At 41.9% G+C, this 26,378-nt stretch overlaps 1 protein-coding gene and 1 pseudogene across 12 annotated transcripts in view; one reads left to right on the forward strand and one right to left on the reverse strand.

Moving 5' to 3' along the window:
- The window catches only part of TMEM178A (transmembrane protein 178A), a 324,154-nt gene that overhangs the window by 157,600 nt on the left and 140,176 nt on the right, over nucleotides 1-26,378 (forward strand). For 3 of the 12 annotated variants that reach the window (XM_062209325.1, XM_062209323.1, XM_062209321.1), the window contains exon 1: nucleotides 25,417-25,560. The exons of the other annotated variants lie outside the window; for them this stretch is intronic. The gene's annotated coding sequence lies outside the window, so the exon portion shown is untranslated. Of the gene's footprint in view, nucleotides 1-25,416; nucleotides 25,561-26,378 lie in introns of those variants that run through there. 12 annotated transcript variants of the gene reach the window in all.
- On the reverse strand, nucleotides 6,426-25,458 carry LOC133772944 (peptidyl-prolyl cis-trans isomerase A-like; annotated as a pseudogene).

Genomic DNA, 26,378 nt, shown 5'->3' on the forward strand with positions numbered 1-26,378 from the left:
ATGTGCCAATCCAAAGCCAGGAGCCAAGAGCTTCTTACGGGTCTCCCACGTGAGCATAGGGGCTCAAGGACTTTGGCCATCTTCTACTGCTTTCCCAGGCCATAGCAGAGAGCTGGATCAAAAGTGGAGCAGCCCAGGCCAGCGCCGTGGCTCAATAGGCTAATCCTCTGCCTGCGGCACTGGCACCCCAGTCGGGGAGCCGGATTCTGTCCTGGTTGCTCCTCTTCCAGTCCAGCTCTCTGCTGTGGCCCGGGAGTGCAGTGGAGGATGGCCCAAGTCCTTGGGCCCTGCACCCCATGGGAGACCAGGAGAGGCACCTGGCTCCTGGCTTTGGATCAGCATGCTGTGAAGGCCGCAGCGCGCCAGCCACAGCGGCCATTGGAGGGTGAACCAACGGAAAAGGAAGACCTTTCTCTCTGTCTCTCTCTCTCACTGTCCACTCTGCCTGTAAAAAAAAAAAAAAAAAAAAAAAAAAAAAAAAGAAAGAAAGAAAGAAAGAAATAAAGAAAGAAAGAAAAAGTGGAGCAGCCTGGACTCCAACTGGTGCCCATGTGTGATGCTGGCACTGCAGGCACGGCTTTACCTGCTATACCACAGTTCCAGCCACTGCCCATTTCTTAACTGGATTACTTGTTTTGTTGTTGAGTTCCTTGAGCTCTTTATAGATTCTATATACTAATCCTTTATCAGTTTAATAGTTTGCAAATATTCTCTCCCATTCTGTCAGTTGCCACTTCACTTTTCTGAGTGTTTCTTTTGCAGTGCAAAAGCTTCTGCATGTAATCCCATTTGTCAGCTTTGGCTTTTATTGCCTGTGCTTCTGGGGTCTTTTCCAAGAAGTCTTTGCCTTTGCCAGTGTCTTACAGAGTCCCCAATGTTAACTAGTAATTTGATGGTATCAGGTCATAGATTTAGGTCCTTGATCCATTTTGAGATTTTTGTCTAAGTTGTAAGATGGGGGGCTTGTTTCATAATTCTGCATGTAGAAATCCAGTTTTCTCAGCACCATTTGTTGAAGAGACTGTCCTTGCTCCAGAGAGTGATTTTAGTTTCCTTGCCAAAGATAATTTGGTTGTAGATGCGTGGAATGATTTCTGGAGTTTCTATTCTGTTTCATAGTTCTATTCATCTGTTTTTGTTTGGTACCAAGCCGTTTTGATTATAACTGCCCTGTAGTATGTTCTGAAATCTGGTATTTTGATGACTCTGCCTTTGTTTTCATTGTGTAAGACTGCTTGAGCTATTCAGGGTCTCTTGTGTTTCTATATGAATTTTAGCATCATTTTTCTCTAGATCTGAGAAGAATGTCATTGAAGTTTTGGTTTGGATCACATTGAATCTGTACGTTGCTTTTGGTAGTATGGACATTTTGATGATGTTGAACATGGAAGATTTGTCCACTTTTTGTGTCTTTTTCTTTCTTTATTGCTTTATAATTTTCATTGTAGATTTCTTTGGCCTCCTTGTTAAATTTATTCCAAGGTATTTAATTTTTTGTAGCTATTGTGAAATGAGATTGATCTTAGAAATTCTTTCTCAGCCATGGCATTGTTTGTGTGTACAAAGGGTATTGATTTTTGTGTGTTAATTTTATATTCTGCCACTTTAGCAAACTCTTTTATGAGTTCGAATAGTATCTTAGTGGTGTGTTTTGGTTCCCATATATATGGAATCATGTCATCTGCAAAAAGGGATAGTTTGACTTCCTTTTTTTCCAATCTGTATCCCTTTGATTTCTGTTTCTTGCCTAATGGCTCTGGCCAAAAACTTCCAGGACTACATTGCATAGTAATGTTGAGAGTGGGCATCCTTGTCTAATTCTAGATCTTAGTGGGAATGCTTCCAACTTTTCCCCATTCAATAATGGCTGTGAGTTTGTCATAAATTGCCTAATTATACTGAGGCGTGTTCCATCTATACATGATTTGCTTAGTTTTTTTTTTTTTAATCATGAAAGGATATTGTATTTTAAAATGCTTTCTCTGCATCTATTGAAATTATCACATGGTTTTGTTCTTCATTTTATTAATGTGACATATCTCATTTATTGATTTGTGTGTGCTGAACCATCCTTGCATATCAGTCATAAATCCCACTTGGTCCAGGTGAATAATCTTTCTGATATATTGTTGGATTTGATTAGTTATTATTTTATTGAGGATATTTGCATCTATGTTCATCACAGATATTGATCTATAGTTTTCTTTCTCTGTTCTATCATTTTCTAGTTTAGGGATTAAGGTGATGCAGGCTTCATAGACGGAGTTTGGGAGGATACCCTCTCTTCAATTATTTGGAATAGCTTGAGAAGAATTGGAATTAATACTTCTTTAAATATCTGGTAGAATTCAGCAGTGAAACCATCCGATCCTGGTCTTTTCTTTGTTGTGAGGATCTTTATTACTGATTCAATCTCTGTCTTGTTTATTAATCTGTTTAGGTTTTCTATGTCTTCATGACTCAATTTTGGTAGATTGTATGTGTCTGAATCTATCTATTTCTTCTACATTTCCCTATTTGATGTCATACAACTCTTTGTAGTAATTTCTGATGATTCTTTTTATTTCTATTGTATTTTTTGTTACATTTCCTTTTTCATCTCTGATTTTATTGATTTGAGTCTTTTCCCTCTTTTTTTTTTTTGGTTAGTTGTTCCAATGGTGTATCAATTTTGTTTATTTTTTTGAAAAACCATCTCTTCATTTCACTGATTTTTTGTATAATTTTTCTGGTTTCAATTTTGTTGATTTCTTCTCTAATCTTAATTATTTATTTTTAATTTAATAAATATAAATTTACAAAATACAACTTTTGCATTGTTGTGGCTTTCTCCCCCATAATCTCCCTCCCACCCGCAACCATCCCATCTCCCACTCCCTCTCCCATCCCTTTCTTCATCAAGATTCATTTTCAATTATCTTTATATACAGAAGATCAACTTAATATATACTAAGTAAAGATTTCAACAGATTGCATCCACACAGCCACACAAGATATAGAGTACTGTTCGAGAAGTAGTTTTTCCATTAATTCTCATAGTACAACACATTAAGGACAGAGATCCTTCATGGGTGCACAGTGACTGCTGTTGTTGATTTAACAATCTAATCTTAATTATTTCTTTCATCCTACTAATTTTAGGTTTGGTTTATTGTTTTTCTAGGTCCTTGAGATCAATTGATAACTCATACATTTGCTATCTTTCCAACTTCTTGATGTAGACATCAATTGCTATAAACTTCCCTCTGAACACGGCTTTTGCTGTATCTCATATGTTTTGATATGTTGTATTATCATTTCCATTCATGTACAAAATTTTTTATTTCTCTTTTTATTTCTTCTATGACCCACTGCTCATTCAGTAGCATGTTGTTTAGTCTCCATATGTTTGTATGTTCTCGAGATTCATGAGTTGTTAATTGTCAGCTTTGTTCCACCGTGTTCATAAAAGATGAATAGTATGATTTTGATTTTTTTTTTATTTTGCTGAGGATTTTTTTATGGACTAGCATATGGTCTATTCTGGAGAAAGTTCCAGGTATTAATGAAAAGAATATGTATTCTTGGGGCCGGCGCTGTGGCTCACTTGGTTAATCCTCCACCTGTGGTGCTGGCATCTCATATGGGCACTGGGTTCTCATCCTGGCTGCTCCTCTTCCAGTCCAGCTCTCTGCTGTGGCCCAGGAAGGCAGTGGAGGATGGCCCAGGTGATTGGGCGCCTGCACCTGCGAGGGAGTCCAGGAAGAAGCACCTGGCTCCTGGCTTCAGATTGGCATAGCGCACCAGCTGTGGCGGCCATTTGAGGGGTGAACCAACAGAAATAAGGAAGACCTTTCTTTCTGTCTCTCTCTCACTGTCTAATTCTACCTGTCAAATAAGTAAAAAAAAAAAAAAAAGAAAAGAAAAGAATATGTATTCTGCAACTGTGGGATAAAAAGTTCTTTAGATATCCATTAGGTCCGATTGGTCCATAGTGTAGATTAGCTCTCTTGTTTCTTTGTAGGTGTTCTGCCTAGTTTATCTGTCCATTGATGAAAGTGGGGTTTGAAGTTTGTTTTAAATAGCCAGGTTCCCTGGCATTAGAGGCATATACATTTAATATTGTCACATTTTCTTGTTGAATTGATCCCTTAATCATTACATAGTACCCTTCTTTGTTTCTGTTAACAGCTTTTGTGTTGAAGTCCATTTTCTCTATTATTAAGATGGCTACACCTAATCTTTTTTGCTTTTCCTTAGCATGGAATATGTTTTTCTAACCTTTAACTTTCAGTCTGCATGTATCTTTTTTTGGTGAAGTGTGTTTCTTGTAGGCAACAAATGAGTTTTGTTTTTTAATCCATTCAATTCATCTGTATCTTTTTTTTTTTTTAACTTTTATTTAATGAATATAAATTTCCAGTGTACAGCTTATGGATTACAATGGCTTCCCCCCCCCAATAACTTCCCTCCCACCCGCAACCCTCCCCCCTCCCGCTCCCTCTCCCCTTCCATTTGCATCAAGATTCATTTTCAATTCTCTTTATATACAGAAGATCAATTTAGTATAAAGATTTCAACAGTTTGCTCCCACATAGAAACACAAAGTGAAACATACTGTTTGAGTACTAGTTATCATCTGTATCTTTTTTAAAAAAGATTTATTTTACTTATTTGAAAGACAGAGTTACAGAGAGATGTAGAGTCAGAGAGAGAGAGAGAGAGAGAGAGAGAGAGAGATCTTCCATTCCACTGGTTCACTCCTCAAATGACTGCAATGGCCAGAGCTGAGCTGATCTGAAGCCAGGAGCTTCTTCCAAGTCTCCCATGTGAGTGCAGGGGCCCAAGGACTTGGGCCAGCTTCTGCTTTCCCAAGCCATTGTAGAGAGCTGGATAGGAAGTGGAGCAGCAGGGACTCGAACCAGTGCCCACATGGGATGCCAGCACTGCAGGTGGTGGCTTTACCAGCTATGCCATAGTGTCCATCCCATGTATCTTTTAATTGGAGAATGTAGGCCATTTACACTTGAGGCTCCTATTAATAGGTAATGACTTAGCCCTGCTATTTCCCATAAGTATTCCGATTTTTTGCTTTGGATTTCCTTTGTATTTTTGCTGGGAGATTTTCTGTCTTCACATTCTTTCATAATGATGGTTATCTTTCTATGTGTACACATCCTTTTTTTTTTTCTTAGAATTTTAATGTATTATTATTTTTTTTAATTCTTTTTTTTTATTAAACTTTTATTTAATGAATATAAATTTCCAAAGTATAGCTTATAGGTTACAATGGCTTCCCCCCTCCCATAACTTCCCTCCCGCCCGCAACCCTCCCCTTTCCCGCTCCCTTTCCCCTTCCATTCATGTAAAGATTCATTTTCAATTCTCTTTGTACACATCCTTTTACATCTTTTGTAGTACTGGATAAGTGATGAAAAATTCTTTCAATTTCTATTCATTATGCAAGGTCTTTATTTCACCTTCATTCATAAATAAGAGCTTTGAGGTACAATATTTTGGGTTGACAGTTTTTTTCTCTTAAGTCTGGGACTAACTGTCTATTCTCTCCTAGTATGTAAGGTTTCTGATGAGAAGTCTGCTGTAAGTCTAATTGGAGATCTGAATGTAATCTGGCACTTCTCTCATGCACATTTTAGAATCTTTTCTTTATGTTTTACTTTGAAGGTTTGACTACAATGTGTCATGGTGAAGCTCTTGTCTGGTCATGTCTACAAGGAGTTCCATGTACCTCGTGCACTTGGATGTCCCTCTCTTTCCCCAAATTAGAGAAGTTTTCTGTAATTAACTGAGTAGGCCATCTAATCCATTATGTCTTCCCACACCTCCAGGAACTCTTATGACCTATATGTTGGGTAGTTCAATAGTATCCTGTAAATCTCCAACACTTTTAAAATTTTTTTCTAATTTCTTTTTTTTTTCTCTCTGAAAAATTTCCCAGGATTTGCCTTCTAGTTCGGATATTCTTTCTTCTGCTTCACCAAGTCTGTTGTTAAGGCTTTCTACTGTATTTTTTGTTTGATATATTGAATTCTTCATTTCTAATATTTCATTTTGATTTCTTTTCAAAATCTCAATTTCATGGGAAAATTTTTCATTCATGCCATGTGTAGATTTCTTTAACTTGTGAATTTGCTTCTCATTGCTTCTGAGTAATCCTATGATTAATCTTTTGAATTCCATTTCAGGCATTTTATCAATCTCTTCATCTTCACATTCTAATATTGAAGTATTATTGTGTTCCTTTGGAGAGATCATATTGTCTTCTTGATTTTTGTTTCTTGAATTTCTGTATTTATTTTTGGACATTTGTAGAGATACTTGTTGGTTTTTTTGTCTGATGCCTTTTATTCTTGAACTATGCCTCTGTAGCATAGTAGAGTGTCTGCCCTTTTCAGTGAATACCCTGAGGCATGTGCTGGGTGTGGTCAGGATGCTGTGGTCTCTGCTCCAGGGTGGGGCATGTATCCAGGGTGACACTGAAGCCGGGCAAGGTAGATGTCCTCTTGTGAGCAGAAAGGAGGTTTGATCACTTCTGTTGGCGTAATCACATCCTCACCTCCTCGTCTTTCAATTCCTATGTGTTAGCCCACAGTGGGTGCAATACTCATACATGTTGCTTTGTGAACTGCACAAAGGATCTGTGCAGTCCTCAGTGTGAGCATGGATTCTTCTAACTGACCCACCCTAGGCAATCAGGGAGTTCTGAGTGTGTAGAGCCGCATAAGTGATTGCCCAGAGACCCAGCTACATCCTGCACCACCCTGTGCAGTAACAGTGTTCTCACAGTTTCAGCACACAGGGTTCCCACAGTCATGTGGTGAAGAGGGTCCACTCCACCCCACTAGTCTGTCCCATCCATGGAGAGGCTGAGTCATTCACGGGGAGATCTACCTGTTGGTGCTCCGCCTATGCAGCTTGAGCCCCAGGGCCTGTGATATGTTGAGAGGCTAGGGGCACCTCACAGTCCTATGTGAGTGCCTAGACCCTGTCAGTCCTCCCAGCCAGAGTCTGGGGATTGTGGATTTTTTCCTCTGGTAAAATCCGGGATCACATGTATGCACAAGACCCCTGGTTGCAGCCCCTACTTGTTTCACAGTGGTCCCCTCTCCCCACCTGTTGCAGAGCCCCCACAAAAGCCTCTGTAGCCAGTTCTGATGTCAGAATGGCTTCTTTTCCTCTCCCATTGCTGGGTGCATGCACCCAAGCTGCTGCCAGTGCTACTGCTGTCAGGATGGTGTCTTGTCCCCATCAGCTGCTAGGCACACACACAAGAGCTGCTGCAGCTGCTGGCTATCTCCAAAGAGGTGCCCACCCTCTTGCAACTGGTTGCTAGGCACTGTTGTGGGGAGGGTAAGGAGAGAGAAATGTGTCAGTTTTTTTTTTTTTTTTTTTTTTTTTTTTTGCTGGGTTAGCAGATACCCTGTGCCCCTCAGGACTCCAGGACAGACTCAAAGACAGTGTGGTCCTCCAGGCTCTTCCTCCGCTATATCACCAGTGGTGCAGGCTGCTGCAGTCTGATCTCCCCTTGCTCTTCAAAGCTGGCACTTTCTCCAGCTCTCAGCTGCAGGGCTCATGTGTTGTGTCCCTTCTTGTTGCTGTGCATCCGCACATCTGCACCTTCAACACAGATCCACAGCATCCCTCTTCCCTCTGCAGAATTTCCGCTGCAGTTTTCTTTCTAACTCTCCCCTGAGAATGTACTTTCTTCACTTTTTTTTTTAACTATTTTTCCCTAGTCTAGAGCAGCACTCCCTTTCCCTGTTCTATCATCTTGAAATCCCCCCAAGTTAGCTTCTTTTTGCATATAACCTGTAACATCTGGAGAAAACTAGCTCTTGAAAGAGGAAAAATACACAGAGCTTCTTGGTAATGCCAGAAGCCAGCAGGTTCAGTGGAACCTGTGACTTTTGGGAATAGGTCTTTAGTTCATTGTGTAACCAGCCTGAGACTGCACACTTGGACACACTCACATTGGTTTCCAATAGTTCTAAACTGTTTGGTCACATTGAACTTCCATAATCTTTCTGTAAGAGACATCACCAGTTATTTCAAGAGGGTTCCCAAGGTGATGGAACATCACACATGTTCAGAAACAAGTTTGCTCATGTGTGCGTTGGATTGTCAGGGGACCTTACCCTGAATTGGGTGAGTGGGCCCGTGGTAAGAATGTGACGTCACCAAACACATGCGTCTTCTTCCCTTATAGGAAACCAGAGCAGGGTAAGAAAGGGAGGGGCACCTTCCTTCCAGCTCTCTTGGGCTCTAAAGCAGTGTGCCTGTGCTCAGATTCCCTTGAGATCTTCTACTGCCTCCAGTATACCTCTTCTCTTTCAGGTTCAATGTCAGTCCTTCACCATGCATTTGGAGCCCAAGAAGGTAAAATATTACTGCATCCTTGCCGTCTCATCCTGTTTTCTCTGCTCCCCTCCTGAGCTCTCTGTATCAGAACTTTATCCTCCAGACACAGCACTTTCGGCAAGGAAGTGATGTAACGTAACATAAATACCTCAAAACGTATGGAATCCTAGAGCCACTAAAGATGTAAAGAGGCCCCTTGGGGGGCACTCATTGTTTTTTTCCTGTGGCAGAACAGCAACAAAAGCACCTGCAGCAACTAGCCTTGGTGTGAGTGGAGAACAGAGCTGTACACACACAGAAGAAAAGGCTTGACAGGGGCTTAGTCAAGCGCCAACATTTTAAAAAATACTTCTTTTTAAAGAAGATTCTTTTATTTGAAAAGAAGAGTTACAGGGCTGGCATTGTGGCATATCAGGTAAAGCTGCTGCCTATAGTGCTGGCATCCCATATCCATGCCAGTTCAAATCTCAGCTGTTCCTCTTCTGATTCAGCTCCATGCTAATGCACCTGGGAAAGCAGTGGAAGATGTTCCATGTCCTTGGGCCCCTGCACCCACATGGGAGACCCAGAAGAAGCTCCTGGCTCCTGGCTTCAGATTGGCCCAGCTCCAGCAATTGCGGCCATTTGGGGAGTGAACCAGCGGATGGAAGATTCTTCTCTCTCTCTCTGCCTCTGCTTCTCTGTAACTCTGTCTTTCAAATAAGTAAATAAATGTTTAAAGAACCCAGAAAGTGCCAAGGTAGTAAAATATTTAAAAAAGAAAGAAAGAAAATAAAGGAATAGTTGCAGAGAAAGAGAGGGAGACACACATATACACACACCATCTGCTGGTCCACTCCCCAAATGGCTGCAGCAGAAAGAGCTGGGTCAGGCTGAAGCCAGGAGCTAAAAACCCCATCCTAGTCTCCCACGTGGATGCTGGGGCTCAAATACTTGGGCTATTATCCACTGCCTTCCCAAACAGATCAGGAAAGAAGAAACTGGGGCTTGAATGGGTATACTGATATGGGATGCTGGCATTGCAAAAGGTGGCTTAACCTGCTCCCCCACCACTATTGCTCCCCAACATTTCTTAAAGAACAGAATCATGTTAAAGGAGACAATATGTTATCTAGTTTTATCACTGTGTCTGTTTTGATTATCTACTGCTGCATAACAAACTACCCCCAAATTCAGTGACTTTACCTTATTTGTTATTTCACATGATTCTGTGGGGTGTCTGAGCAGCTCCTCTGTTGCTTTCACCTGAACTCTCTTGCATTCTGCCATGTTCAATGGGTGAAAACAAGGCACAAGTTTCACCCACATTTAAAGTGGAGGAAAAGATGCCACCTGTTGATGGGAGCTGATACAAATAATTGTGGCCACTCAATCCCTACAGTATTTCTGATGGCTGTTGAATGAGGGTAGTGAAGGAGTCTTTTTTCTTTCTTGAGGAAACCCGTTTCCTATAGACCACCCATAATCTTTGATTTAGACGAAACAGCAAGGCAACAAGGTCCCATGTTTCCTTTTCCAGTACTAGGGAAATGAAACCTGCAGTGAGATGAATACAGAAATGTTATACTTGGAACACATAGACGGACTAACTTATTTTTGTCTAAGTCATATTTGAGCTAAGTGTGCCTTTTGTGGGACACAGCCTCATTCTGAAGGGCTAAGGTGGGCCGAGAGGACATCAGATGAGTGAGCTGACTGCGCCTGTCTGTGACTTAGACTTTAAGTGGGAAGGATAAAGGGGCCCTTGAGGTTGCTGTGCTCTTTAACTTAGTTCATTGGAGCAGGGGAGCAGGTAAGTTAGCTGTGGAGGAAACCCTAGGCAGGAATAAAATGTGTGCAGGGCTATCTATCTCAGGAAATTACCTATTGTCATAGGCATCTGGATGGCATACAGATCCAGGGGAGGCAAGAGGATGCTAACATATTTTTGGTCTAGTGCCTTTTTACTCTTTGCATGCTCAGTGGACCCCCAGAGAACCTTGGGCACACTGCATTCTAATAAGACCATCCAGTAGCTCATATGCTCAATAAAGTCTGAGAAGCACTGGCCTGGAGAACTTCCCTGATATCATTAAGTCACACTCCTAAGGGAGCCCTCCCATGAAGCTGGCTTTACTTCCAAAAAGGAACTAAGTTTGGTTCCACTTTCTTGCTTTCTAGAAACAGAGGGCTGTGCCTCTCTGTTTATAGGAACCTCAGTCCATAACCTTATGTTCTAAGCCAGGTTTCTGAACTTTTTTTTTTTTTTTTTAATTTGTGAGGCAGAATAACAGAGAGATCTCCCATCTGCTGATTCACTTACTCAAATGCCTGCAATGGCCAGGGCTGGGGCAGGCAGAAACCATGAGCTGGGAACTGAATCTGGGTATCTGATGTGAGTGGCAGAGACCCAATTACTTGAGCCATCATTGCTGTCTCCCAGTGTCTACACTGGTGGGGAGCTGGAGTCAGAAACTTTTCCTTGAATCCAGGTACTCTGATATAGGATGTAGGCATCTGAACTGCTGGGATAAATGCCCATCCTGTGTTTTTTAAAAGCTTTATTGATACAATTCATGTGCCATGTAATTCACAGTATCCTTTGCTTTTCAGTATATTCACTGAAGTGTGTAGCTACCAGTCAATCTTAGACCACTTTTATCACCTCGAGAAGAAACTGTGTATCTCTTAGTTATCACCCTCCCCATCCTTCCACCCTCCTTCCCCATCCTAAAGTAACCACTTATCTACTTTTTGTCTATAGATTTCCCTATTCTGGACTTTTACATGGATGGGATCTTATAGAAAGTGATTCTTAACTATTGCTGGGGTCATGGACACTCATTGAAACTAATGGAAGGGGCCAGCACCGTGGCGCAGTAGGTTAATCCTCAACCCGTGGCACTGGCATCCCATATGGCCGCCGGTTCTAGTCCTGGCTGCTCCGCTTCCAATCCAGCTCTCTACTGGGAAAGCAGTAGAGGATAGCCCAAGTCCTTGGGCCTCTGCACCCACATGGGAGACCAGGGAAGAAGCTCCTGGCTCCTGGCTTCAGATCAGTGCAGCTCCAGCTATTGTGGCCATTGAGGAGTGAACCAACGGATGGAAGACTTTTCTCTCTGTCTCTCCCTCTCACTGCCCGTAACTCTACCTCTCAAATAAATAAATAAATAAAATCTTAAAAAAAAAAAAAGAAAGAAAGAAACCAATGGAAGCCATAAACCCTCTTCCCAGAACTCATGTGCTTGGTACATTTAAACAGAATTTCATAAAATTTCACAAATCTTCTGAAGTCTTGGTCCAGGCTAGGGGGCCAAAGAACAAGCACTCCTGCTCTGTGGCCAGTCAGAATGGCCAGCTTTTGTAAGCAGTTCTTGCTCTCAGGTGAGCACCACTGGTGGAAGTGATAGAATTGCTCATGGGTTGGTCACACAAGGTCGTCACCTCTTCAAGCTGGAAAGTGACAAAAGCAATATCAGAAGACAGGCACCGAGTGTTTACAGAACTAAAGAAATCGTGTTTATAACACATAGTTTGCCAAGGAGGGGGCGATGGTGAACAGATGTGTCATTTGCAATTATTCCTAAAGATGTTAATTATGCAAATTAAATCTGATTAGGGTTCTAAAAAAAGAACCCTATATATTATGGGGTGTGGGATGCGTACAATCAAGCATGCTTGCTGACTCTTCTTCCAGGTAATCACTGTTGGTGCCAGACTCATCGTCGGGTTCCTCTTGCTGCTGTGCTACCTTGGGAGCGGGACAGGGTTCTGTGGGGGACACTTTCCAGCTGCAGTGTGGCAAAGCTAGAGATCATATTTGGGGTCATGGAGTACAGCTATATCTTTGTAGGAAGGCAGAAACTGAAGTCCAGAGAAATTATGTGACTTATCACTAGCAGCAGGAAGATAAGAGTCATTATCTTTTATAACATTGATTCACTTTCCCTTGCCTTATTGCATCAATGAGGACGGAAGTCAGGTACCAAGTGTTCAGCACCTTAAATCATGAGAAGTGAGGGACTAGAGAATGATGGGAACAAAATCTTCCCTTAGCCCACACAGGGGGTGCACATAAATGTATGGGGGGATGGAGGAGTAAGTTACTAGATTAACACAGGGGTTACATTCTAGGCTGGGCTATTCTCTGGTGTGGCTCTGGTCATCTGTGGCTAGTTAAATGAAAATGAAGCAAAATTAGAAATTCAGCTCTTAGTTACACTGGTCATATTTCAAGTGCCCCTTAGCTACTTGTGGCTACTGGCTACAATATTGCATAACCAGAACATTTCTATCACTGTAGAAAGTTCTTTTGGACAGGATTTTCTTCAGTCTAGAGTTACACTTTTGAAAGTTTGAATCCAAGTTCTACTAGAGTAAAAGTTTTTATGAGATATTTGCACTCCTCAAGCCTGTTTCTTTGTTTTTAAAATGAACATAGTCACAGCATCTGCTTCCTTGGTTTGTTGTGAAGATTATAGCTGTAAGTGATGTAATATGCCAGCATTGTGGTACAATGGGTTAAGCCTCTACCTGTGATGCCAGCATCCCATATAGGTACTGGCTACTTCACTTCCAATCTGGCTCCCTGCTAATGTGCCTGGAAAGCAGCAGAAGATGGCCCAAGTACTTGGGCCCCTGTCACACCTGTGGAAGAACCAGATGGAGTTCCTGGCTCCTGGCTTCATCCTGGCCCATCCTCAGCCACTCTGGCCATCTTCTTTCTCTCTCTCTTTCTCTCTCTCTTCCTCTCTCTCTGTCTCTCTCTCTCTCTTTCTCCCCTCTCTGTAATTCTGCCTTTCAAGTAGATAAATGAATGTTTTAAATGATGTAATATGTAGCAAATGCTTATCAAGAGAGTTACACTTATTAAGCTGAAATAAATGTTGTTACCATAATTAAGCATCACAGCATCCTGCTTGAGAGCATGTGGTCTTTTCTGGTTGGAATGATGCAGCTTATTTCACAGAAGAGTAAGGAGTCACTTGCTTGGGTCACTGGGACTCCAAGAAGCCTAGATGTTGGTGGGGCGAAAGGAGGTTGGGAACACGGAGATGCAGGAGGGGAGTGGTTGGAGTGGGGGGAGACAGTCAGGTCCAGGTGAGTTGTGAGAAATGATGGGAGGCTGTGCAGAAAACCCCATCCCACGCTGCAGTTGAGGGCTGGCCTGGCACCTGTATGTGTGGGGAAGACAGCAGTCTGCCTGTTGGTCTGTGCAGCTGTGGAGGACTCGTCCCCTCCTCCTGGCCATTGCACTAACGACTTTGCCTGCTTGTCCACAAGAGGGAGGCAAGGGAAGGGAGAGAAAGGGAGTTTCAGTGTCCAGCAGGTTCTTTGCTGGCAGCTCTGGCTGAAGTTTCGCTGTGAGGAAGCTGAAGTTTCTGATTATGATAGCTGCCTTTCCCCACAGGCTCCTGGGTCTCAACTGTGTTTGCCTTGAACCCTTACTTCTGTGTAGAGGGCCCTTCTCAAAGGTCTTATGTAGTTCAGAACGTCACACTGCCAGCCTCCCAAACAATCTGCCCCAAATAGCTTTGCAGGCTCAGGACACCCAGTTTGTGATCCAGTAGAGGGTGGTGGCTGTCATCCAGGTAATTCAGGCCTATGGCGGCCACTCTACAGGATTGATGGCATGGCCAGGGCTCATAAAGCTTTGTGTTAGACACTGGGAGAAGTGACAAAAAATTCTTTTGCCCTTAGGGAATTTCTGAGTAATCTGGGAGGTAGTGAGCCAAGGGTCAATAGGGGTAGAGTGTGGCAGAGGGGAAGAACACTGCACTAGGAGCCTGGAGATACACTATATTCCCTACCATTAATTAGCAGTGTGACTTTGGGTCAGTTATTGCAATGCTTTGGCTATCCTCACTCTCAGCGTGCATACATGTAAGTTGATGCACTGAGAGACATTAAAAGTTCTTCTCCATTTCTAGGATTCAGAGATTCTAACTCAGATGTGGGGCTGTGGATATCTATGTCATGGAGTACGTCTTCCACTAGTGTTGTCAGATATATCAAATAAAAGTCCAGGCATCCCAGTTTAATTTGGATTTTAGATAACCATTGAATAGGTCCTTTTAGAGTAAGTTTGTCCCATTTAGCATCATACTGCAAAGTTATCTGTTGTGTGTCTAAAATCCAAATTGACCTGTCCATCCTTGCCTTTCACCAAACATGCCTGTCCCCCACAGAGAGGTGCTGGGGAGGGTGTTGCTGCCTCTTTCTATCCTCACACTGCTGCACCCTGATAGGAAGGAGCTGATTAATATGCCCAATCAGAATCTGCAATATCTCTTAGCCATATTTGACTGACTGGGATAACTGTGTCTAAGGCAAGGACCTTTCACTGGCTAGACACAGAGCTCTTTCAGCCCTCCTCCTCTCTTGGGAGAACCCCCAGAGCAGGGCTGCTCACAGGAAACAGGCAGCAAATTCTTATTTTGTCCTGATGCCCCCTGTAGACCTTATCCATTTCAATAGCCAAAGTGGAAGAACTTGCAGTCAGCTCTGTAGGCCAATTCATCATAAGCATGCCCAAATGTTTGGGTCCCAAGGTACAAGTTTGGGATAAGAGCAGAGACCCCATTTGCCCTAAATTTTAATCTTTTATCCAATCTACTTTCTAGTGTGCATTTTAGGGATTATGGGATGATTGCTGGTCTAGTAATAGATGATTCTTTGGTTCCCACTGGGCCAGTGGATTTCTGTGTTTTTCTGAACAGAGGAGCTTTGAGACTTATGTCTCCAGCCTGCTCCATCATTGTCTCTATAAGTCAGACTAATTGGCTTATTTACATCCAGCTTTGTTGATTTTAAGGAAAAAAAAAAAAGGAATAGCATATGAAGTCATTAGAAAGACTGCTGTAGGAAGAAAGGATCAAATCATAAGTTTTCTTGGGATGTATTTTATTTGCTTATAGAAGTGATCTGGGAACTTTATGTTGTATACATTGGCCTACTGTATAGAAGAAGATGAAGGGGGTTCTGGTTTCATTATCCAGCCACAGCTTTTCTGTTTAAAGATTTTGACAGTGAAGTGGTTACTAGAAGATACCTTTAAACTTTTCATTTTATTTTAAAGGGAGAGAGAGAGAGAGAGAGAGAGAGAGAGAGAGAGAAAGGAGAGAGAGAGAAAGGAGAGAGAGAAAGATATGGATGAGATATTCTATTCTTTGGATCACTCCCCAAATACCCATACCAGCCTGGGCTGGGCCAGGCTGAAGCCAGGAGCCCAGCACTCAATTTGGGTCTCTCATGTCGGTGGCAGGAACCCAAGTACTTGAACCATCATCTACTTCCTCCCAGGTGCACATTAGCAGGAAACGAGATTGAAAGCAGAGAAGTTGGTACTTGAACGAAGCATTTCTATATGGTATGTGGGTTCCCGTTGGTGATTTAACCACTGCCCCAAATTTGTTCCCTCAGAAGATATCTTTGGAGACCATTTGCTGGGAGTAATGTGTTCATAGTCTTTCGGTTTTCCGTAGCTCAGGCCTTTATTTCTTGCCTCACCAGTTGCTGCACACAGGCCTGTAACTTCAGGCCTCCTGTCCTTAGCTTTCTTATGTGATCATGCCATTATGTCACCTGAAAGCTTTCTTAGGGAAGCAAGTCCAAACTCCTTAGCCTAGCACAAAAGGCCTCCCTAGGCTGTTAGAACACTCAAGTGTCCATGAATCAAAACCTAGTTGCAGTCACCCTTCCCTGGCAAAACTACTGTCCTCTCTCTGTAATTGCAGACTCTGCCATATTGCATTGTAATGACCGGGCCGGTTGTCTTGCTTTCCCACTGATCTAAGAGCTCTCAGAGCACAGATGACTTGTCTCTATCTTTGCACCCTGTCTTCAATGCCCCATGCCTCTCTCTATCGCAGTACCAGGGGCATTCAATAAATGATTGTTGTTGTGTGAATGAGGACAATGAAATATGGCCCAGATAGTTGATATTTAAGTTGTTCTAATTAGGTGGTGTGTGTGAATTCTCAGATAAAATAAATCTTCAGGGTAGAAATGATCGAATTGAAATATTAGCATAGGAACATACTGCAGCCCATAAAAACCGAATAGATACTGTAATTTAAGAGGGGGATATTAAATCTCTATCTCAAGGCACAAATCAGAATAGAACCACAGCATGAAATACTTGTAATAGGCTCACATCAGCATTAGCATTAGTGTTCAGTAATCCTTCCTTCTTTGGGGTGCAGAATGCCTGTTTTAGTATCAAACATTTCATCAACATATGAGGTGTTTCTTATGGAAAGAATTTTTTTCTTTGTCATTTAAGACTTGATGGATCAGCAAAACACCTCTGTTGTCAGGGATTTTGTGAGAGGCTATAAGATTGAGCACAGGGATAAAGAGTGTTTATTTGATACTTTGTCTAAATAAAATCTGGAGTGATACCTCTTCTTTTTTTTGAAGATTTCCTTATTTATTTGAAAGGCAGAGTTTTACACACAGAGAGAGGGAAAGACAGATCTTCCACCTGCTGGTTCACTCTTGAAATGGCCACAATGGCCAGAGCTGGGCCAAGCTGAAGCCAGGAGCCAAGAGCTTCTTCTGGGTCTCCCATATGGGTGCAAGGGCCAAAGCACTTGGGCCATCTCTCACTGTTTCAGCAGACACAATTGCAGAGAACTGGATCAGAAGCAGAGCAGCTGAGCTGCAAACCAGTGCCCCTGTGGGATGCTGGCATCGCAGGTGGTAGCTTTACCCAGTATGCCACAACACCAGCCCCAAACACCTCTTCCAACATTTTATTTCCTTCAATATGCATTGGGAATAAATTTAGCTCTTAAAGGCTAAGTACCTTAAGGTGGGAACTATAGAGCTAGATGCCCTCTAGAGTGAGCAGTGGATGTGGAGTTAACATTCTAGTCGCAGCTCTGCTATTAACCTCCTGCGTGATCCTGTGGGAGTCACATGACCTCTGAGGGCCTCAGTTTCCTCATCTTTACATAAAGAAGGGTATAGTACCTGATTTCTAAAGATGTATTTCTGAGGCCAGTGCTGTAGCATAGCAGGTAAAGCTGCCACTTGCAGTGCTGGCATCCCATATGGGCGCCGGTTCGAGTCCTGGCTGTCCACTTCTGATCTAGCTCTCTGCTATGGCCTGGGAAAGCAGTAGAAGATAGCTGAAATCCTTGGGCTCCTGCACCTGCGTGGGAGAACCAGAAGAAGCTCCTGACTCCTGGCTTCAGATTGATCCAGCTCACCATTGTGGCCAATTGGAAAGTAAGCCAGTGGATGGAAGACCTCTCTCTCTCTCTCTCTCTCTATAACTCTGACTTTCAAATAAATATATAAATCTTTTAAAAAAAGATGTATTTCCTTGTTTTCCCATCTTGATTCTCTGTGTTCCTCTGCAGAAACAGATTTACTATGAGCTTAATGGAGCTTAAGCTTCAGGGTCCTTTGCTCATATAGCTCCTTCCATAAGCCCTGAGATGGGCCTCACTGATGCCTTTACATGGACATATATTTATGTAAAAACTTTAAAAATAAGATATTTTAACTGAAATTGGCTGACAACTTTTTCTTTCTAATCATCTCCTCTACCCATCACAGTTCCCTAGAAATTCCCTAGCCTGAGAGTGCTAGAGGGATTTTTGGAATCCTGGTAAAGGAAAATTGCATTGGAGGTACCTTTCATTTTATTTTTAACTGATACATGAAAATTTTACATAGTTACGGAATATCATGTGATGCTTCTATTCATGTACATATTGTGCAATAACCAACCAGATTAAACATATCTGTCTCCTCAAACAAAATCCTTTCTTTCTTCTGTGCATTGGAGATATGTTGATTTTGGGTTTATTTGGTGTAAAGTTACTCTGTGTATGGGACCAGCTCCGTGGCACAGTAGGTTAATCCTCCACTTGCGGCGCTGGCATCTATGTGTGCCGGTTCTAGTCCCAGCTGCTCCTCTTCCAATCCAGCTCTCTGCTGTGGCCTGTGAAAGCAGTGGAGGATGGCCCAAGAGCTTGTGCCCCTGCATTGCATGGGAGACTGGAAACAAGCACCTGGCTCCTGGTTTCAGATCGGCGCAGCTCCGGCCTTTGCAGCCATCTGGGGAGTGAACCAACAGAGGGAAGACCTTTCTCTCTGTCACCCCTTCTCGCTGTTTGTAACTCTCTCTCTCAAATAAATAAATAAAAATCTTTAAAAAAAAAGTTACTCTGTGTATAGATCACTAAGCTAGCCTTCCTAGTATAGATACGATACGGTGTCCAGGACTAGATTGCCCACTGTCCTGGTTCATCCAGCAATATGGGCTGACAGTGTCATGAGACGAGCTTGTTCAATATCACTTGGCATTAAAAACATGTAGGGAGCAGAAGATAAGCAAGATTTGAAATGTATAGAACCAGAATATCTTCCAGTAATCAGACATGTAAAATAGTAAACAGATGATTTAATTTGCCAAGATGCAGAAACACAATGGAGATGTTCCATCAGAAATATACCCTGGGACAGTTGTGCTTCAGTGGGTAAAGCCACTGCCTGGGGCACCTGCATCCTATATTGGAGTGCTGATTCGAGTCCTGGCTACTTTGTGCTTCTGATCCAGCTTCCTGCTAATGCTTGGGAGGCAGCAGATGATAGCCCAAGTACTTGGGTCCCTGCCACCCACATGAGAGACCTGGATGGAGTTCCAGGTTCCTGCCTTCAGGCTGAACCAGCCTTAGCTGCTGGGGGTATTTGGGGAATGAACCAGAGGATGGAAGACATCTCTATCTCTCTTAGTCCCTCTGGCTTTCAAGTAGATGAAAAAAGAAAAGAAAAATACCAAATACTTTAGCATGTGCAATTATAAACATACATCTTAAATTTTTAAGCAGTAATTGCTCAAAACATACTCTACCAGAATTCCTGTTTCTGAGGGGACAAAAAACTAATAGTACTATAGATGCTAAGCCTGTGTATGATACTACAGGTTTTATGCATCACAAAATAAGACTAATTTTATCTGTTGTATGTTGTCTTGATGAATTCCAGTGGTTTCAGATGAAATGGCATTTACCGTAGACAGAATTCATTACAAAATGAGAAACCTTGCAGAAGCAAGGGTTCTAATGACAGAATGCCTATATTTATCAGCAAGGAAAAGATGTGATATAAGATTGATTTGATTACACTATTTGGTAGCTCAATATATTGTAGTCACAATTGAAAAAATATTTGGCTTTCTCTTGTTTATGCTTTAATTCCAGAAGAGATAGTTTTGTATCTATTTTCATAATTGTTCACCATGCTGAAATTCACATATGAAGGCAAGAATGTATACTTATTGGAAAATGAAGAGAAATGAAACAGGCTAACAGAAACTTCAAAACAAAGAAAACTGTCTTTACACAATAGAAGTTAAAAACTCTCAAGGTCAAGAGCTCCAAAACAAACAATAGAATCACAACAGCAAAGAAAATCTGCATAATAGAAGAATTGAGAAATTTATGTAAATTGGGACACTCTAGGACAAGGAACAAAAGATCAGAAGAAAGATGAAAGCGATGCTCTGCCCAAGGATAAGGACTATGGGATGGCTAATGAGTGTCATCCATTCAAAGGGCATTCAAAATTAGCCGCAGGATGAGAAACCTGAAATGCCATGATTATTATAGCTCCTTTATAGCTCCTGTATGAAAGAAAAGGGCTAGAAGTCTCCCAAATTTGACAAAATTCTGAAATTTTTAACATAACATTATACAGAATTGGAAATTGGAAAACACAGCTTTTCTAAATATTCAATAATAAACAATAAATATTTTCTTTTAAAAATAATTTGTTTATTTATTTGAAAGGTAGAATTACAGAGAGAAAGGGGGAGAGAGAGAGAGAGAGAGATCGAGAGATCTTCCATCCACTAGCCACAATGGCCAGGGCTGTTCAAGCAAAGTCACGAGCTGAACCCACATGGGTTCAGGGGCCCAATGACTTGGGCCATTTTCTGATGCTTTCCCAGAAGCACTAGCAGGGAGTAGGATCAGAAGCGGAACAGCTGGTGTTATGAGTAAAGTGGCAGTGGAGAAAATAGTACCCTGGTTCTTTGTCTTACATGGAAGAAGAATTTCCAAGCAGACAAACAGAGAGATTAAAAAGCAAGATTAGAGTAAGGGAGCTCCAGCCAGAGTGGCCTGGAGGGGACTCCAAGAGAGGCAAAACCCCAAGGGGCTGGTGGTATTGTTTTTTTTTTTTTTTTCCCCATTGGTTCACCCTCCAATGGCCGCTGCGGCCAGCGCATCGTGCTGATCCGAAGCCAGGAGCCAGGTTCTTCTCCTGGTCTCCCATGCGGGTGCAGGGCCCAAGCACTTGGGCCATCCTCCACTGCACTGCTGGGCCATAGCAGAGAGCTGGCCTGGAAGAGGGGCAACTGGGATAGAATCCGGTGCCCCGACCGGGACTAGAACCCGGTGTGCCGGCGCCGCAAGGCCGAGGATTAGCCTGTTAAGCTATGGCGCCGGCCAGTATTGGGGTTTTTAAGCACAATTTTGGAGGGAAAAAAAGACTTGACAATCAGATTGACATCCATTTACCCATCAAAAGACCTGATTTGCAATCTTTCATCCTGTCTGCCTTGCTCGGGATGAAACATAAAGAGCCATCAGAAAGGTGGGTTACCTGATTTGTTTGACAGTAAACTGGGAGCTCAGAAAGGTGAAGTCACCGAAGTCACCATTACCTTGCTATTCTCATGATAAGACTGGAAGCTCCCAAAGAGTGGGGCAGGGGCTTTTGACCTTGCTAAAGATAACTTTTGGGGGAAGAAAGCATTTTGCACTCTAAATTTCCACCAGGACCACCCTGACTGCCTATTAACTATCTAACTCCTCACATTCCCTCCCCCAGAAGAGTGGACCCTAACTTCTGTTAGGGTAACTGGGCAATGACTATTCCTGGCTGATTGAATTATCTTTCTTGTCTCTCTATAGGAAGATTAGATAATATTTTTCTTTCAATTTGAGAGGCAGAGAAAGAGCACCCATCTACTGGTTCACTCCCCGAAATACCTGCAACAGCTGGGGCTGGACCAGGCTGCAGCTGGAAGCTGGAAACTCACTACAGGTTGCCCATGTGGATGGCAAGGACTTGACTACTTGAACCATCACTTACTACCTCCAGGTTACACGTTAACAGAAAGGTGGAATTAGGAGTAGTGCCAGACTTGAACCCAGGCACTCCAATAGGAGGTGTAGATGCTCCAACTGGCAGCTTTATAGACCAAACACCTGCCCAGAGGCTTTTTTTTTTTTTTTAATTATAGAAAGAAACAGGCTGGTGCTGTGGCTCACTAGCTAATCCTCCACCTGTGGCGCTGGCACCCCAGGTTCTAGTCCCGGTTGGGGTGCCGGATTCTGTCCCGGTTGGTTGATCCTCTTCCAGTCCAGCTCTCTGCTGTGGCCCAGGAGTGCAGTGGAGGATGGCCCAGGTCCTTGGGCCCTGCACCCACATGGGAGACCAGGAGGAAGCATCTGGCTCCTGGCCTCGGATAGCCACAGTGAGCCGGCCACAGCGCACCAGCCGTAGTGGCCATTTGGGGGATGAACCAATGGAAAAGGAAGACCTTTCTCTCCCTCTCTCTCTCTCTCTCTCTCACTGTCTAACTCTGCCTGTCAAAAAAATAAAATAAAATAAAAAAGAAACAACTAAAAATTTAGAAAAATGTTATAAAAGTGAATTAGGCAGTTTATTATGTTTTCTTTTTATTTCTGGATTTTGTGATTTTTTTTTTTTGTATTCTTCAGCTTTTAAAAATTTGTACAGATAGTGCCCAACATATAATAGTTCAACTTAGAAATTTTAGACTTTATAATGGTGTGAAAGCAATATGCACACACTCAATAGAAACAGGATGTCAAATTCTGGACTTCAGTCTTTCCCTGGGCTAGTGATATGTGGCCCAGTCCTCTCTGAGGATGCTGGGCAGAGGCAATGGGTGCAGCTCCCACTCAGCCCCACAAGCATGAAGGGAAACAGCTGATACTTTATAGTATGCTGTGTTGCTAGTGGGTTTTGGATATTATGCTTTGTGTTTTTGTTTTCTATCATGTCTACCAAATGCCCATTTATGTCTCTTATACCAATACAACTACTCTATTTTTCATTTTCAGTTCAATAAATTACATGAAATAGTCACTTTTTTAATAAAATGGGTTTGTGTTAGATGATTTTACTCAATTAAAGTCCAGTGTAAGTGTTCTGAGATGTTTAAGATAGGCTAGGCTAAGCAGTGGTTTTTGGTGAATAAGGTGTATTAAATGCATTTTTTACTTAGAACATTTACAGTGTCTGAGGTTTATTGGGCCATACCCCATCATAAGTCAATGGGAATCTTTATTTTATTATTATTTATCATCTCATTGTAAAGGAATATTCAGTTTGTATTCAGCTTTTGTTTGTAATTTCACATTCTCTTTTGGTAAAAATAAAGGCTTCCTAAATTATATGAACTTTAGGTCCCACAAATTTATGTAATTGAATCTGTTGCTGCATCATTTATCCAGCAGAGTTTCTGAAATTTCACTTTAAAATTTGAATCCTCTGGAGATATTTTTAAAATGGAACTTCTGGGGGCTGGCATTGTGGTGCAGCAGGTTAAGCTGCCACCTTCAGTGCTGGCATCCATTATGGGCACAAGTTCAAGTCCTGTCTGCTCCACTTCCAATCTAGCTCCCTGCTAATGCACCTGGGAAAGCAGTGCAAGATGATCCAAGTGCTTGGACCCTTGCCATCCATGCGGGAGACCTGGATAAAGCTCCTGATCCTGGCTTTGACCTGGCCCAGCCCTGGCTATTGTGGCCATTTGGGGAATGAACCAGCTGGTGGAAGATTCTCTCTCTCTCTCACTCTCTCACTCTCTAACTCTGCCTTTCAAATAAATAAAATAAATCTTAAAAAAAAAATACAACCTCTGAAATTGCCCTTCTAACACACTCCAGCATGATGCTAACACTACCAGTCTAGGGATCATATTTTGAGCATGAAATATTTAGAACTATGGGCCTCACCTGCTGTGTATTGGTATCATGTGTAGTGCTTTTAGAAAACACATGTGTCCAGGCTCCACTCTCATAGATTCTTACTCAGTAGGTCTGTAATGGGGCCTATGCACATATACTTTTTTAATCTCACAGATAGGGAAAGAGGCCCTTTCATAAACCATTGGAGCACGAATTGATATACCATTATGGAGTTTCATTTGGTAAAATCTTCCTAGAAGAAATAAAAAGAAGCTATCTGGCAAGGCAGTCTAGAAAAAGCAGTTTATAGATACCTATCAAAGGGTCACAGAGCCACATATAGGATGTTGGGCTTTGACAAATAATAGATATATAACTGGCACAAAGTAGAATCTCTGTGATCCTTTAGTTCTACTTGGGAATTTATCCTAGTAATATTATATGTATCAAGATTACATGAAAGTTTCTTCAACTCCATTTTATTTATAGCAAAGGAAAACTGAAATCAATTTACATGATCATCAACAGGTTATCCAAGTTATGGAACACCTTTCCAATAACATAGCTAATCTTGGTTAATCAATTACTATGTGTCACACATTTTTCTATGCTATTTATAAGTGTTAACTAAAATAGTTTTCTCAACAATCATTTTTCCATTTGATAACTTATATGTATTGACTCAGAAGATGTCCAAGAATATAATAACCCAAAAGCAAGTAGCAGTGTATTATGTACGATGTGTTATATATTACCAACTTAGCAAACTAACAAAGACAGGTAATACATTTGATTCTGATACATACCTTCCAGTAAACAACTACTGACCTAGAGTAGAAATGAAGGATTGTTCAGTTAAATCAATTAATCAACATGTTCTCATGCAATTTGGTTAACTGAGGGTACAAAGTAAAAATGGTTAGGTGGATTTGGTGGTGTAGTCTACTGATCAGTGATCAAAAGAGTGATCATTTGATGTGATCTCTGACATTGGGATGATGGTAAAAACTGACCCATAGATGTCCCTGTGTCTCATTCTCTTAGGACGCACACTAGGGAGAAACACCCCAGTGCAGCTTGTTCTGGTTTTTCTGTTGACCCAACCATTGGCATTATACTCACTTCACCTTAATGACTCCACAACTCTCTCACTTTTATCATAGCAAAAGATTTTTTTTCTTTAATGTATTTCCCCCCAACATTTTATTTTGAAAATTTTTAAATGTACAGAAAAGATAAAAGAAATTTACAGGGGATGCTCAGAAATCTATCATCTAGATTCTACAGCTAACATTGTGAGATGCTTGCTTTAACACATATGAATTTATCTCTCTAGGTGTCCATTGATCCTTCTCAGTTTTGGGAGGCATTTCAAGGCAATTGCTGACATCAACACACTTTCCTAAATACATCAGTATGCCTATCAGTAACTACAGTTTAATATCTTTTCTTGTTCTTTCTCTTTCCTGGTAAAACTTACACACAAGGAAATGCATAAATCCTAGGTGCACTATTTGGCAAGTTTGGATTAATTCTCATATTTAAGTAACTCTGGCAAGAGAGAACATTTCTATCAAGAGAGAACATTTCCATACCTGAGAGTGCAGTCATGTCTTTTCCTGGGGGTATTTCCCCACCTCCAACAGATTCTCCCTCCCCAAGGCAACTACTTTTCTGATTTTTTTCTACCATAAACATCTGTTTTAAGAATTTCTCAAAATTGGAATGATACAATATTCTTTTTTTTTTTTTTTTTTTGACAGGCAGAGTCAGACAGTGAGAGAGAGACAGAGAGAAAGATGAAAAACTGGGAGCCATTTGTGTTGGGCCCAGCGTTTGCCATTGGCAAGATGCCAGGACCTGTATGCTTCAGCAGGAAGTCTTCATCCTCAAACTTCTCTCCATAGATGGACTTGCCGCCGGTGCCATTGTGGCGTGTGAAGTCACCACCCTGGCACATAAACCCTGGAATAATCCTGTGAAGCAGGAACCCTTATAACCGAATCCTTTCTCTCCGGTGCTCAGAGCACGGAAGTTTTCTGCTGTCTTTGGAACTTTGTCTGCAAATAGCTCGAAGGAGACGCAGCCCAAAGGCTCGCCGTCGACGGCGATGTCGAAGAACACGGTGGGGATGACCATGGCTGACGGAGAGCAGCTGTGGGCGACAGGGCGTCTGCAAAGCCGAGAGTTTAAGTTTCTTTACTCCTCTCCAACATTTGGTGTTGTGGTCTTTTTAATTTACCCATTTTTGTGGGTGTCAAAGGTAATTCACTATAGTTTGAATTTGCATGTCCATGAATGAATGTGTGTATACGTGTGTGTGTGTGTGTGTGCTTTATTTGGAGGTAATCTCAAAGATGCAAGAACTCCTGCACCTCTTCACCATTTTCTCCAATTATGATACTCACTGCCCATTCTCTCTATACTTATACCTATCAGTCTATTCTGAAATCTTGAAATGAAGCTGAATGTGTGATGTGACCTCACTCTCACATCCTCCAGTATGTATTTCCCCCAAACAAGGACCCTTTCCTCCAGAACCTCTGTTATCAGGCTATTAATGTTTAATATGATCCAGTTCACAAGCCCCATTCACATTTTGCCAGCCATTACCAAATTCCTCTTTTTCCTTTGTGTGCCAGGATGCTCTCCAAGAACATGCATTGCACTGAAATGCCACATCTCCTCAGAGTCATTCAAATTGCTATAGCTCCTCTTTCTATCCCCATATTTCAGATCCTTGACAGTTTAAAAGAGTACAGGTCTTTCATTCTGTTGGATGACTGCATCTGTCAGATGTTTCCTTGTGGCCATCCTCAGGTCTGTGTTCTTAGCAGCAAAGCTACAGAAACTTTGCTATGTTCTCAGTGTCTCACACCTGGAGACACATGTTACCTTGCCAGGTATCCCCACTGTAAATTCAATGTTTTGCCTGTTGCAATTGGTTAGTGTTTTATAGGTACATATTCTGAGATTAGTCAATATTATGTTGTCAAATTCCCAACCATGGGCCACTGATGGAATCAATCACTTTTAGGTAGGTTGCCAAGGTATGAGTGTCACTTTCCATGATTTCTTCCA

This window comes from Lepus europaeus, chromosome 13 (genome assembly GCF_033115175.1).
Source record: "Lepus europaeus isolate LE1 chromosome 13, mLepTim1.pri, whole genome shotgun sequence".
Lineage (NCBI taxonomy): Eukaryota > Metazoa > Chordata > Mammalia > Lagomorpha > Leporidae > Lepus > Lepus europaeus.